General features: G+C 34.1%; 1 long non-coding RNA gene across 1 annotated transcript; it reads right to left on the reverse strand.

Moving 5' to 3' along the window:
* Nucleotides 1-607: 607 nt before the first annotated feature.
* Nucleotides 608-8,560, reverse strand: LOC149782100 (uncharacterized). Its single transcript, XR_016414221.1, has 2 exons — nucleotides 8,441-8,560; nucleotides 608-6,052 (listed from the first exon to the last, which is right to left on the reverse strand). It is a non-coding gene; the product is annotated as an uncharacterized LOC149782100 (long non-coding RNA).
* Nucleotides 8,561-10,159: the final 1,599 nt, after the last annotated feature.

The raw sequence follows: 10,159 nt of genomic DNA on the forward strand, positions 1-10,159 counted from the left end.
TAAAACAACCATGGTAACCTGTATTCCATATCTATCTGGATCGACTCCTCCTTAACATCTGCTTTAGTCTGGCTAGCCTTGTAAAGGAAAACGAATCGGTTTTGGAGAAAGTCGTACGAGTAAGAAAGTCTTCCACTTTCGATGCTTATTTGTGAATAAGTGATTGTAATCAGAGACTGGTGCAAAGCCAACAATACTACCACAAATTGCTACCACTCCGTATCAAGCACCTTCAGGGGTCATGTATGACTGTATATTATTCATGATAAACATCTATCAAACCTACGAGCCAATTGTGGTTGGATGGATCGCTCACCTTGTTTCCAAAATGGAATCTCTCATGGGTTTTAACATAGCTCAAAGGCTTTTGATTTATCAAGAGCATCTTAATATTCGTCAGACCAATGAATTTTATATTTATTGCACGCAATTTAGGAAACATCTAAGCGAAATTTCCGATAATATCCAGGCATACCCAAATCTCGCCTCAGTTGCGTTTTACTAATAAGCACGTGGAATTCAGAAATAGCCTTGACCACAACTTCTACATGATTAACTTGACCTTGTCCCATAATATGTATACAAATAATCATAATAATAATAATAATAACAATAACAACAATATTTTATTCAATAATTTAGGTTACCTGCCCATATTACATAATAAAAGTAAATATAATGTGCGCCATGGTTTAAAGAAGTTAAATATGGTGTTCGTCATAATTATAGACACATAATTTCTACTAATCGGTGCATTATTTTGTAAAGATGTTACTAAGTATATTATTCGAAAAGCCAAATTGATGTAGTAAGATTTCTTATAATTAATATATTGTTCTGATTCATTAGGGATGCAAATTTTTCTACGGACGCAAAAAGATAATAAACAACACTGATGTATTTTTTTCTGACATAGTCTTAAGCTGGACAAACACAAACAAAATGGAGTTCATCATCTACCAAATAAACATTATTTTTCTCTCATATCCGCTATGCCTACCTGTCTCTTTGTTCAGCGTATGATCTAAGCGTCTAAATTTAGCAAGTAATTTCCAAAGAAAATACGATAATCCATATGTGAGGTATTTTCCTGTATTAATCCGGTTCTGACATGTTATAATACTCACGTTTATGTGAGTTTTTAATATCACTTTGCCAGTTTTGTAGTGCTTAATCCTTAATTATTTGCTAAATTAGTGTGAAAAAAAATTGTTTTTCGTCTCCATCAACTTGCTATAGCCAAATATACCCAAAATCCAAACGAAATAACATGTCTTTAACTTTGGTATCCGTGCAAATGTTACACAAGCAAGGCAGAACTCGTATTTACCTAATGTAATTGCCAGAATCGCATCACTGAGTCAATCATAGAATGTCCGATAGGTTTTTAAGTAATATTTCCAGGTGTCACTGTGGATGATGATGCCATCGATGTACTCATCACCCTTCTGTAAACAATATGTTATCGTGCACATTAAAAATTGGAATGTTAATGGAGAATGATTTATACCAATGGGCATCATTTTAAATTGATAAAGTCCATCTGGAATTGAAATTGCAGACATTTCTTATGCTCTTTCCGATCTTGGAATTTGCCAGAATCCACGAAAATGATCAAATTTGTAGACGTATTAAGCATTTCCAATTTGATGGATGCAGTCATCTATTCTTGGCACTGGAAATGAATCAGTTTTGTTTGCACTATTGGCTTTTCTATGGACGGTACAAATGCGAAATGTATTATCTGGTTTAAGATCAATAAACATGGTGAACTCCAATTTCTTTCCCTTTGTTCTATAAAACTATTCTCCAACCATTAATGAGTTTTCAAAAACTATTCCTGCCTGAAAGAGGACTTATCTTGTAAGCATGCTATTGCACGGGACAAGATTGTTTAATATTTGTAACTTTCGATGATTGATTAAATTAATGTCAGTGTATTAATATTTCATTGTATACTTTATCACATTTATATGACAACGTTGTTTCTGCTTCTAGATCCCATGAGTATTAATGGCATAATTCAAGTCATTTACGTTCTTTTAGATTTAATAAAGACCATGAAATTTAGCCCTATCAAGATTTTTAGGTGTGGGTAAGAAAATTTTAACTTTATCACCAGGCTGAAAACTTCTTTCCTTTGTTATTATGTCATATCTTCATTTCATTTTTGAATCAGTAAGTGAATATTAGTTCTTGCTACTTCACAAGTCTTTAATAACGTTTGGTTGAGATCAGAGATATAACTGAGAACATTATTCTCTGAATCTTAGGTTGAAAGAAGTTTCAATTTTAATAACATCAATGGTCATCGGGCATAAATCTCCAAAATCTATTTCTGACTGAATTTCTAACAGCAAATGAATACCATCATCCGAAAGCTTGACACTGTCAATGCAATATAACCGAATATAATTCTTCAAAGTTTGGAGAACCCTTACCAATGTCCCTAGATTTTCGTGGTGATAGACAGAAGATTTAATCTCTACGAAGCCACATTCGTGCTTGATTCGTTGACAAATTCCAGAAATAAAATTTGACCTTTGATTAGTCTGGACCGATTTGAGAAAGCTAACAGACGTATAAAGAAATCTTATCAAAGCAATTATTATGGTCAACAAGTATTGGTTGACTGACTTTTTCTTAGGTAAAGGGCCATTTTTTGAGGCTAATTGTTCGTCAAATGCAGGAATAAGCTTCAAATGAACCTTAGGAATCTTCTGATTTAGGTTTCCTACCATTACACAAATGTGGCAAGATCTACAATATTTAGCAACACTACTTTTAAATTTCCAGCCAAGGAAGCTTCATTGGCTAGAATATGGCTTTCATTTCTCCTGATCACTTGTCATTATCGGGTAGCTCAGATGGTCTTCATTTTCTCACAAGGACGGCATTTGTTCTACAAAATAACACATTAAGACTTATGTGGCTTCGAGTTTGCTAATAGAAGTTTGAAACAAACAGAAAAATCTCATTTTGTTTCAAGAAATTCAGATCTTAGAATAGCCTAGAATTTCTGTTGTGACTCTATGGTCTTCAATTCGGTAACAGAAGTAAGCGAAACCAACATATTTTGTAAAATTCGACAGAACCAATTTATTTCCCTAGAATAAAAAAAGAAAATGAAAAATGCACTTACTGTATTGATAACTAAAACAATAATAATCTTATATGTTCTGTCACAAGTCCAAACATGTGGACTGTTCTGAATAAATTTAAATAACCTTAAATGTGCTTATCTATTAATAGTATTGATGGATCACAATGATGTAATCTAAAATATCTTTGTATGAATTCACAATAATCGCAAATATGTTATAGTCAAAACTGTGAATGACGACTTTGCAAGTCCAATTAATAAATCAAGTAAATGGTTAGTCTCAAATTACGTTTGAGCTCACAAGTAAATCATTCCACAGACTTAAGTTCCAGCAGCACTGCCTTATTTATTTACCACATTATTTATAAACTGTCACCTGACATATGACGCAATAATGTTTCAAGGAAAGCTTAACATACTCGTAAACAAATGCAGTTTTGAACATAAATTTTAGTAAACATGACACACGACAGGTGTGTAAAATCCTCAGTTATGACTATACTTTTAGATGGGCTCTACCTTCATTCACGGACAAAAGTCAATTACATTGTATAAATTAAATATGCATAACAAAATATAACCCATGTTGCAAGCATGATTTAAGCCGAATCTGAAGCATGAACCATTTATCGATAACAAGCAATTGCTGACAGACGGGCACAAAATGGGCAGACACAGGACCCTTTCCATAATCTCCCTTGGCCTCATGACCAGTTATACTAAAGACGAAGGCAGTACACCATATCCGTAGACCTTCTTACCACAGAAACATAGTGATGCAAATATTAGCAAGAGTACCACGAATACCGCATTATACACTCAGCTTACATGATTTACATTTCTCTGCAAGATACGGTGGGGCATTTAGTCCTCTTCCACGCTTGCACCACGACTAATCTCTGAGCTGGAGGATAAATACCTACGAATCCCAACAGTGAATCAGCAGTAGGGGAGGGCGTTGTCAACATTACGGATTGATATTTGGAGATCCAAAAATAATATTTTTGAAAGAGTCTTGCATATTTAATACATGTGTGATTATATTCATTAGCTCTTGTACAATACACCTCTATCTGCAGTTATTGCGGATTTCAAACAGTTAAGTAGTTTTCCAGTTTAGTTCAACAATGTATCAAATGAAAGTTAGATGATGATCTGTTGAATGTAGATCATGGACTGCTCATGCAATTTAGCATTTCATTTTTTAATTTCTTCAACAATATCTGCACAAACTAACATACCGACATGCTGGTAGACACGCCTATCAGTTTCCCTTGAACAGCATACATGCTACTGTTACAAAAGATGGGTAATCTACTGACATGAAAAGTTAAATTCCAGACGATAACAAAAATTAAAAAAGAATTAAAAGCGTTGAATTAACAGTGAAATGTAAACTTCGTGCTCACACCTTAAGCGGTGATGGTGGTATACAATAAAAATAACAGCACATGTTTACAAAGTTGAAAATACTCATCCTTAGTGTATCTCGAGTCTTATCCAATAGGACCTACATCATACGTGTATACCATAATTGACTGAACATTTAATTTTTCGGAGGCGCTGGAACGGGTGACGCTAGGATTCTCTTTCGACCAGGCTAGTAAACTTCGTTTATTACAAGGGACGTATGTTTCAAGTAAGCTCTGAAGTATAGTAAGAACGAAAAACCAAAAGTCACATTATTAGATGTGTAATACCATGCAAATTTACATTATTAAGCAGACGTACATACACAAGAACACATACAATGTGGATGTGGATAAATTATTCAGACTGTCAAACATCACGTAGTCATACAGCTACAGATACCCTCTTATACCCCTAGATAAATCCGCTATTTATAGAAGGTTATTTGAGTTCACTGTACAGAAGATCCAGACATGATAATTGTCTTGGGTACCTGTACATTTCATTATCGTTTTGATTTTTACCTGGAACTAAATTTAATCCCAAATTGATATTGACTAAGAACAGCGAATATGAGTTGAGCGAATTGACATATTAGCCAGGATGTTCAATGCAAAAGACAAAATATTCAACTTTTGAAATAAACTTTTAAATATTTCAGTTGTACGTTAGGATGAGGGAGAGAAATATTATTCGAGTGAAATACGTCACGCATAATGCTACATAGTGATTTAGACATAACTTGGGTCATTACTTAATTTTAGAAAAAAATAAATTACGTTTCTTTTCTGGGGTTTCGGCGTGGGTGAAACCCAAATGAAACAATATCTTAATTTAACTGATAGAGGTTCAAATATAAAAGGACATTAGTGGCAACATTCTATAAAAACATTTGTTATTTTTCAGAACTTTTCTATGAAGAAACGCGGACAAAACATTTAAAGGCCCACCGTTCATTTTTCAGGTAGGGACTGAGATGTTTTCAAACCAAGATATATTTTTATTTTACTGCAAATTAGATTTTAATTCATATAGCAGACATAAGTGTCTTTTTTTCTTGAAATTGAAGATAAACTATTTTGTCATTGAAGTTATCTGGACACTGAATTTCGTATATCCAAAACATCTCAGACGCAATCACAACGTATCAAAATGTCGGAAGCTTACTGACCTTCGCTCTTAATTTTACGAGCTCTAACGACTCTGTGTGTGTGTGTGTGTGTGTGTGTGTGATTCATGATGTTTATCTGTTGCTTTTATAAATACGAATTTTTCATTCCACAGCCGATGGACATTATAATTAATAGATTGTTTTCCTCTGACATATGTAGCATTTCAAGTTGGTGCACGTTGATCCGTATAGAGAATAGCTTCCGTTGTGATCCAGGATACCACACTCGTTAGCAGCATTGTCATCAAAATCGCCGCTAGTCAAAAAAAAGAAACCACCCAAAGTTGAGATCGGCTTGCTGTTCAAATCTGACCAAACACCGCTAGCCCCCTCTGTGGCTCCCACCCAGAAATCACAGGAACCAGCACCTGCAATAAGTTAAGGTTTGTCTCAACATTAATCTACCTGAACCATCTTCTACAAGTCTTTGAATTGAAAAAAAACCAAGATTTAATATGTACTTATGTTTAGAAAATGAATGTAAATAACTAATGTGTCGTAGTACATTATTTAAAGGCGAAATAATTAGAACATCACTATAGAAGGCGTAAATACCTTATTGAGAGATATATAATGTTGTATGTTATTAGCTCTGTCTCTATAGTGCACTCATGTTCAGTCTACATACAACACACACAACACCCATTTAGTCTACTTACAGTACACACATTCAGTCGACTTACAGCACACGCAACACCCATTTAGTCTATTTACAGAACACATATTTAGTATACTTACATCACACATAACACATGGTTAGTCTACTTACAGGACACAAAACACCCATGTAGTCTACTTACATCACACATAACACACGTTTAGTCTACTTATAGCACACAAAACACCCATTTAGTCTTCTTACGTCACACATAACACACGTTTAGTCTACTTACAGCATGCACATTCGGTCTGCTTACAACAGGCATATTTAGTCTATTTATAGCAAGAAAATTTAGTCTGCATACAGCGGACACAATAAACACTTAGTCCACTTACAGCACACACTTTTCGTATGCTTACAGCATACAAAACTTTCCATTTAGTCTCCGTACAGCACATACATGTAGTCTCCTTACAGTATACATATGTATCTATTTAAAGCACGCATATTTAGTCTACTTACAGCAGACACAACACCCATTTAGTGTATTTACAGCACACAAAATACACACTTAGTCCACTTTCAGCACACACGTTTAGCCTACTTAGAGCAGACACAACACATGTTTAGTCTAGTTACAGCACATTCATTTAGCCTGCTTACAGCACACACATTTAGTCTACATGCAATATACATTTTATCAACTTGCAGAAAATATATTTTGTCACCCTGAGACATACATTTAGTCTTCTTATAACACACATTTAGTCAGTGTACAGAATGCATTTAGTCTATATACTGTATACATTTAGTCAACTTACAACAATGTTAGTCAACTTGAGACATAAATGTAATCTACTTACAAGATAAATTTAATATACTTGCATCATACATGTAGTCTACAATAAAATATTTTGTCTACTTACAACACATGTTTTGTCTGCAAAAAGTACACACATTTAATCCACTCACATGAGATTAATAGTTAGTCTCCTTAAACATTTAAACAACCGAAAACAGATTGTCAACTTTCATTGTGTCTTCTTGCAGCATGTACTTTGTTTACTTGCCGAATACATTCACGAAGCTAAATGATAACTTGGAAAGATGGAATGTACACATGTACACATATACAGCCAAGGCAGTGCTAGTTCTTTCATTGACTCAAACATTGCGTTTGAGGTTAGGCGAACCAGGAACTAACTAGCTTTAACAGACGAATTAAACAGCAAATTTCCTATTGATTTTGTATCTACAGCATAAGGCAAACCATATACTTGTCCCATGACTTCTGTATTTACATCATTACGTGAATCATATGATTGTCCCATGACTTCATTATTTACATCATTACGTGAATCGCTCGAATGTCCCATGACTTCATTATTTACATCATTAAGTGAATCGATAGAATGTCCCATGTTTTATGTGTTTACATCAGTACGTGAATCATATGAATGTCCCATGACTTCATTATTTACATCATTACGTGAATCGCTTGAATGTCCCATGACTTATGTGTTTACATCACTACGTGACTCACATGAATGTCCCATGATTTCAGTATTAACACTATTACGTACAGCACTACACAGGGCATAGTAATATCCCGTGACTTCTGTTTTACACAATTACACAATTATATACCACACTACACAGGGCATATCCCGTGACTTCTGTTTTTCAGAATTACACAGATCATAAGAATGTGTTATGGTTTCGATGATAATGAAATTATATTTCCAAGATTGCTCAATTAAATTTACATTAATTTAATAGACATAAAACAGATTAAGGAAAATAGATGCAGGTCTATAAAAAGAACGGTCTTGTGTATACTTGTGGAGGAACTTAAGGACAGACGTACTATTTTGACTGTATCCACACCACATTTTACTATGGCTACAATGTCCACTATACTATACTGTAAGCATAAATTAAGGACCACTTTAAATTTCAATAATTGGCAATATAATGTTTTAGCAGAACCTGACAGACTTAACTAACTTTGAAAATGGGCTGAACAGCTTTGAGAAAATGCTTGTAATGTAAACTATAATACACATTTTCTGACCAGGTTATTGCAGTGGTAAAGTCATGTTGTTCCTATTTTCATGACACAGTGGATAGATAGATAGATAGATAGATAGATAACCTTTATTTGCGTCGGCGAGTACTCGAACCATGTCAAAATTTGCTCGATCAAGTCCCAAAAGGTCTCCACCGTCATTCTGACACGCCGTTCTTGCATCTGCGAAAGACTTTCCATCGGTAAAGAATCGGATACAAGTCCTTGATCCGGGAGAAGTAGATATGTAGTTAGTAGGACATCCTGTTGGGAAATCAGTTGGAACGGGATATATATATATATATATATATATATATATATATATATATATATATATATATATATATATATATATATATATAACGAGAGAGACATACATACATACATACATACATACATAGACTGCGATTGTCATGACCCATTGATGGTCAACATATATTTTGTCCAGATAACCAGTCGTTCTATAGATTTAATTGTGGTTTAAAAAAAAAAAAACATAATCGTGAATGGAATAAATTAATGACATATCTCTAATGAACAATCGCTATGATTTAACCAGTCTCAAATCGATTTCATCGCGGTGGGCTAGGCTGACATGGATTCTATTATCGTGTGTCGGTAGATAATTTTCTTTTCTCAGTCGTTAAGTAACAATCGATTGATTTGGGTGTCAATTACATAAGACTTACCTTACAAATATGTTTAATCTTCATTGATTAGGTTAATATTTCTGTATAACAAATTAAATATTGTCAATGAGGCACTCATGAAGTCACATTTTAGCGAGAACATTTGTTGTGTCTTCCTATCAATCCCTCTCTCTTTCCTAATTACATTCAATTTTAAATTTAAAGAGATAATTGAGTTTTTCGTGATACTTTTGTAATTATCATTAAATGAGTTTATATTCGATCGTGTTTTAATATACTCTTTTCTATGTCGGCGTCGTAATCGGAATCTTAGTTTCATTTATTGATACATGTGTAATTACTTCAGTTGCTTTAGCCAATATATAGCTTGACGCATTCTTGAACGTCGTCATAATTTAATCTCTCCCGATTTGGCAATACTTATTATAAGAAATGTCACAAGAATCAGCCACAAGTACATCACCATTGATTTATCAATATATTGTGCAACACAGGTCGCGCAAATCAGCCATAAGTACATTATAACTGATTTAGCAATATATTGTATTAGGAACGTAGCGAAAGTCAACCACAAGTGCATCACCACTGATTTAGCAATATATTGTATAAGGCATGTCGCGAAAGTAAATTTCCAGCTTCTTCTAAATGACCTTAGCCATTAAATAGCGAACGTCAAGTTCAAGGTTAAGTTCCGACTGTTTCAGATAATCAAGCACTCTTTGCCATCTGAGCTTTTTCAGTGCTATAAAAACGACACGTAACGAGTACCATGTGGTGAGTTCCGCTTATTCATGACCTCGTGAGAATCTGAAAAATGCAATGGTTTTCTTGTAATTTTTGACACCTTTAAACTATTATTGTGTACAAGGCTTTATAGATCATTATCGTCTTCTCAAGAATATGGACATTGTGTTTACTTTTGGTGTTAGCCATGGTATTTACTGTTGGTGTTGGTCATGGTATTTACTGTTGGTTTTGGCCATGGTGTTTTACTGTTGGTGTTGGCCATGGTGTTTACTGTTGTTCCGGGCGAGTAAACACAATTTTACAAGTAGGTGCTTTTCAGAGACTATATAAAAATGTATGATATTGTTTTGAACACCTCATATGTTCATCAGTTTCGCTGTATGGAATTATGTTTTATGAAAACAGGAAT

The sequence above is a fragment of the Sinohyriopsis cumingii genome, chromosome 15, assembly GCF_028554795.1.
Source record: "Sinohyriopsis cumingii isolate HCF-2022 chromosome 15, ASM2855479v2, whole genome shotgun sequence".
Taxonomy (NCBI): Eukaryota; Metazoa; Mollusca; class Bivalvia; order Unionida; family Unionidae; genus Sinohyriopsis; species Sinohyriopsis cumingii.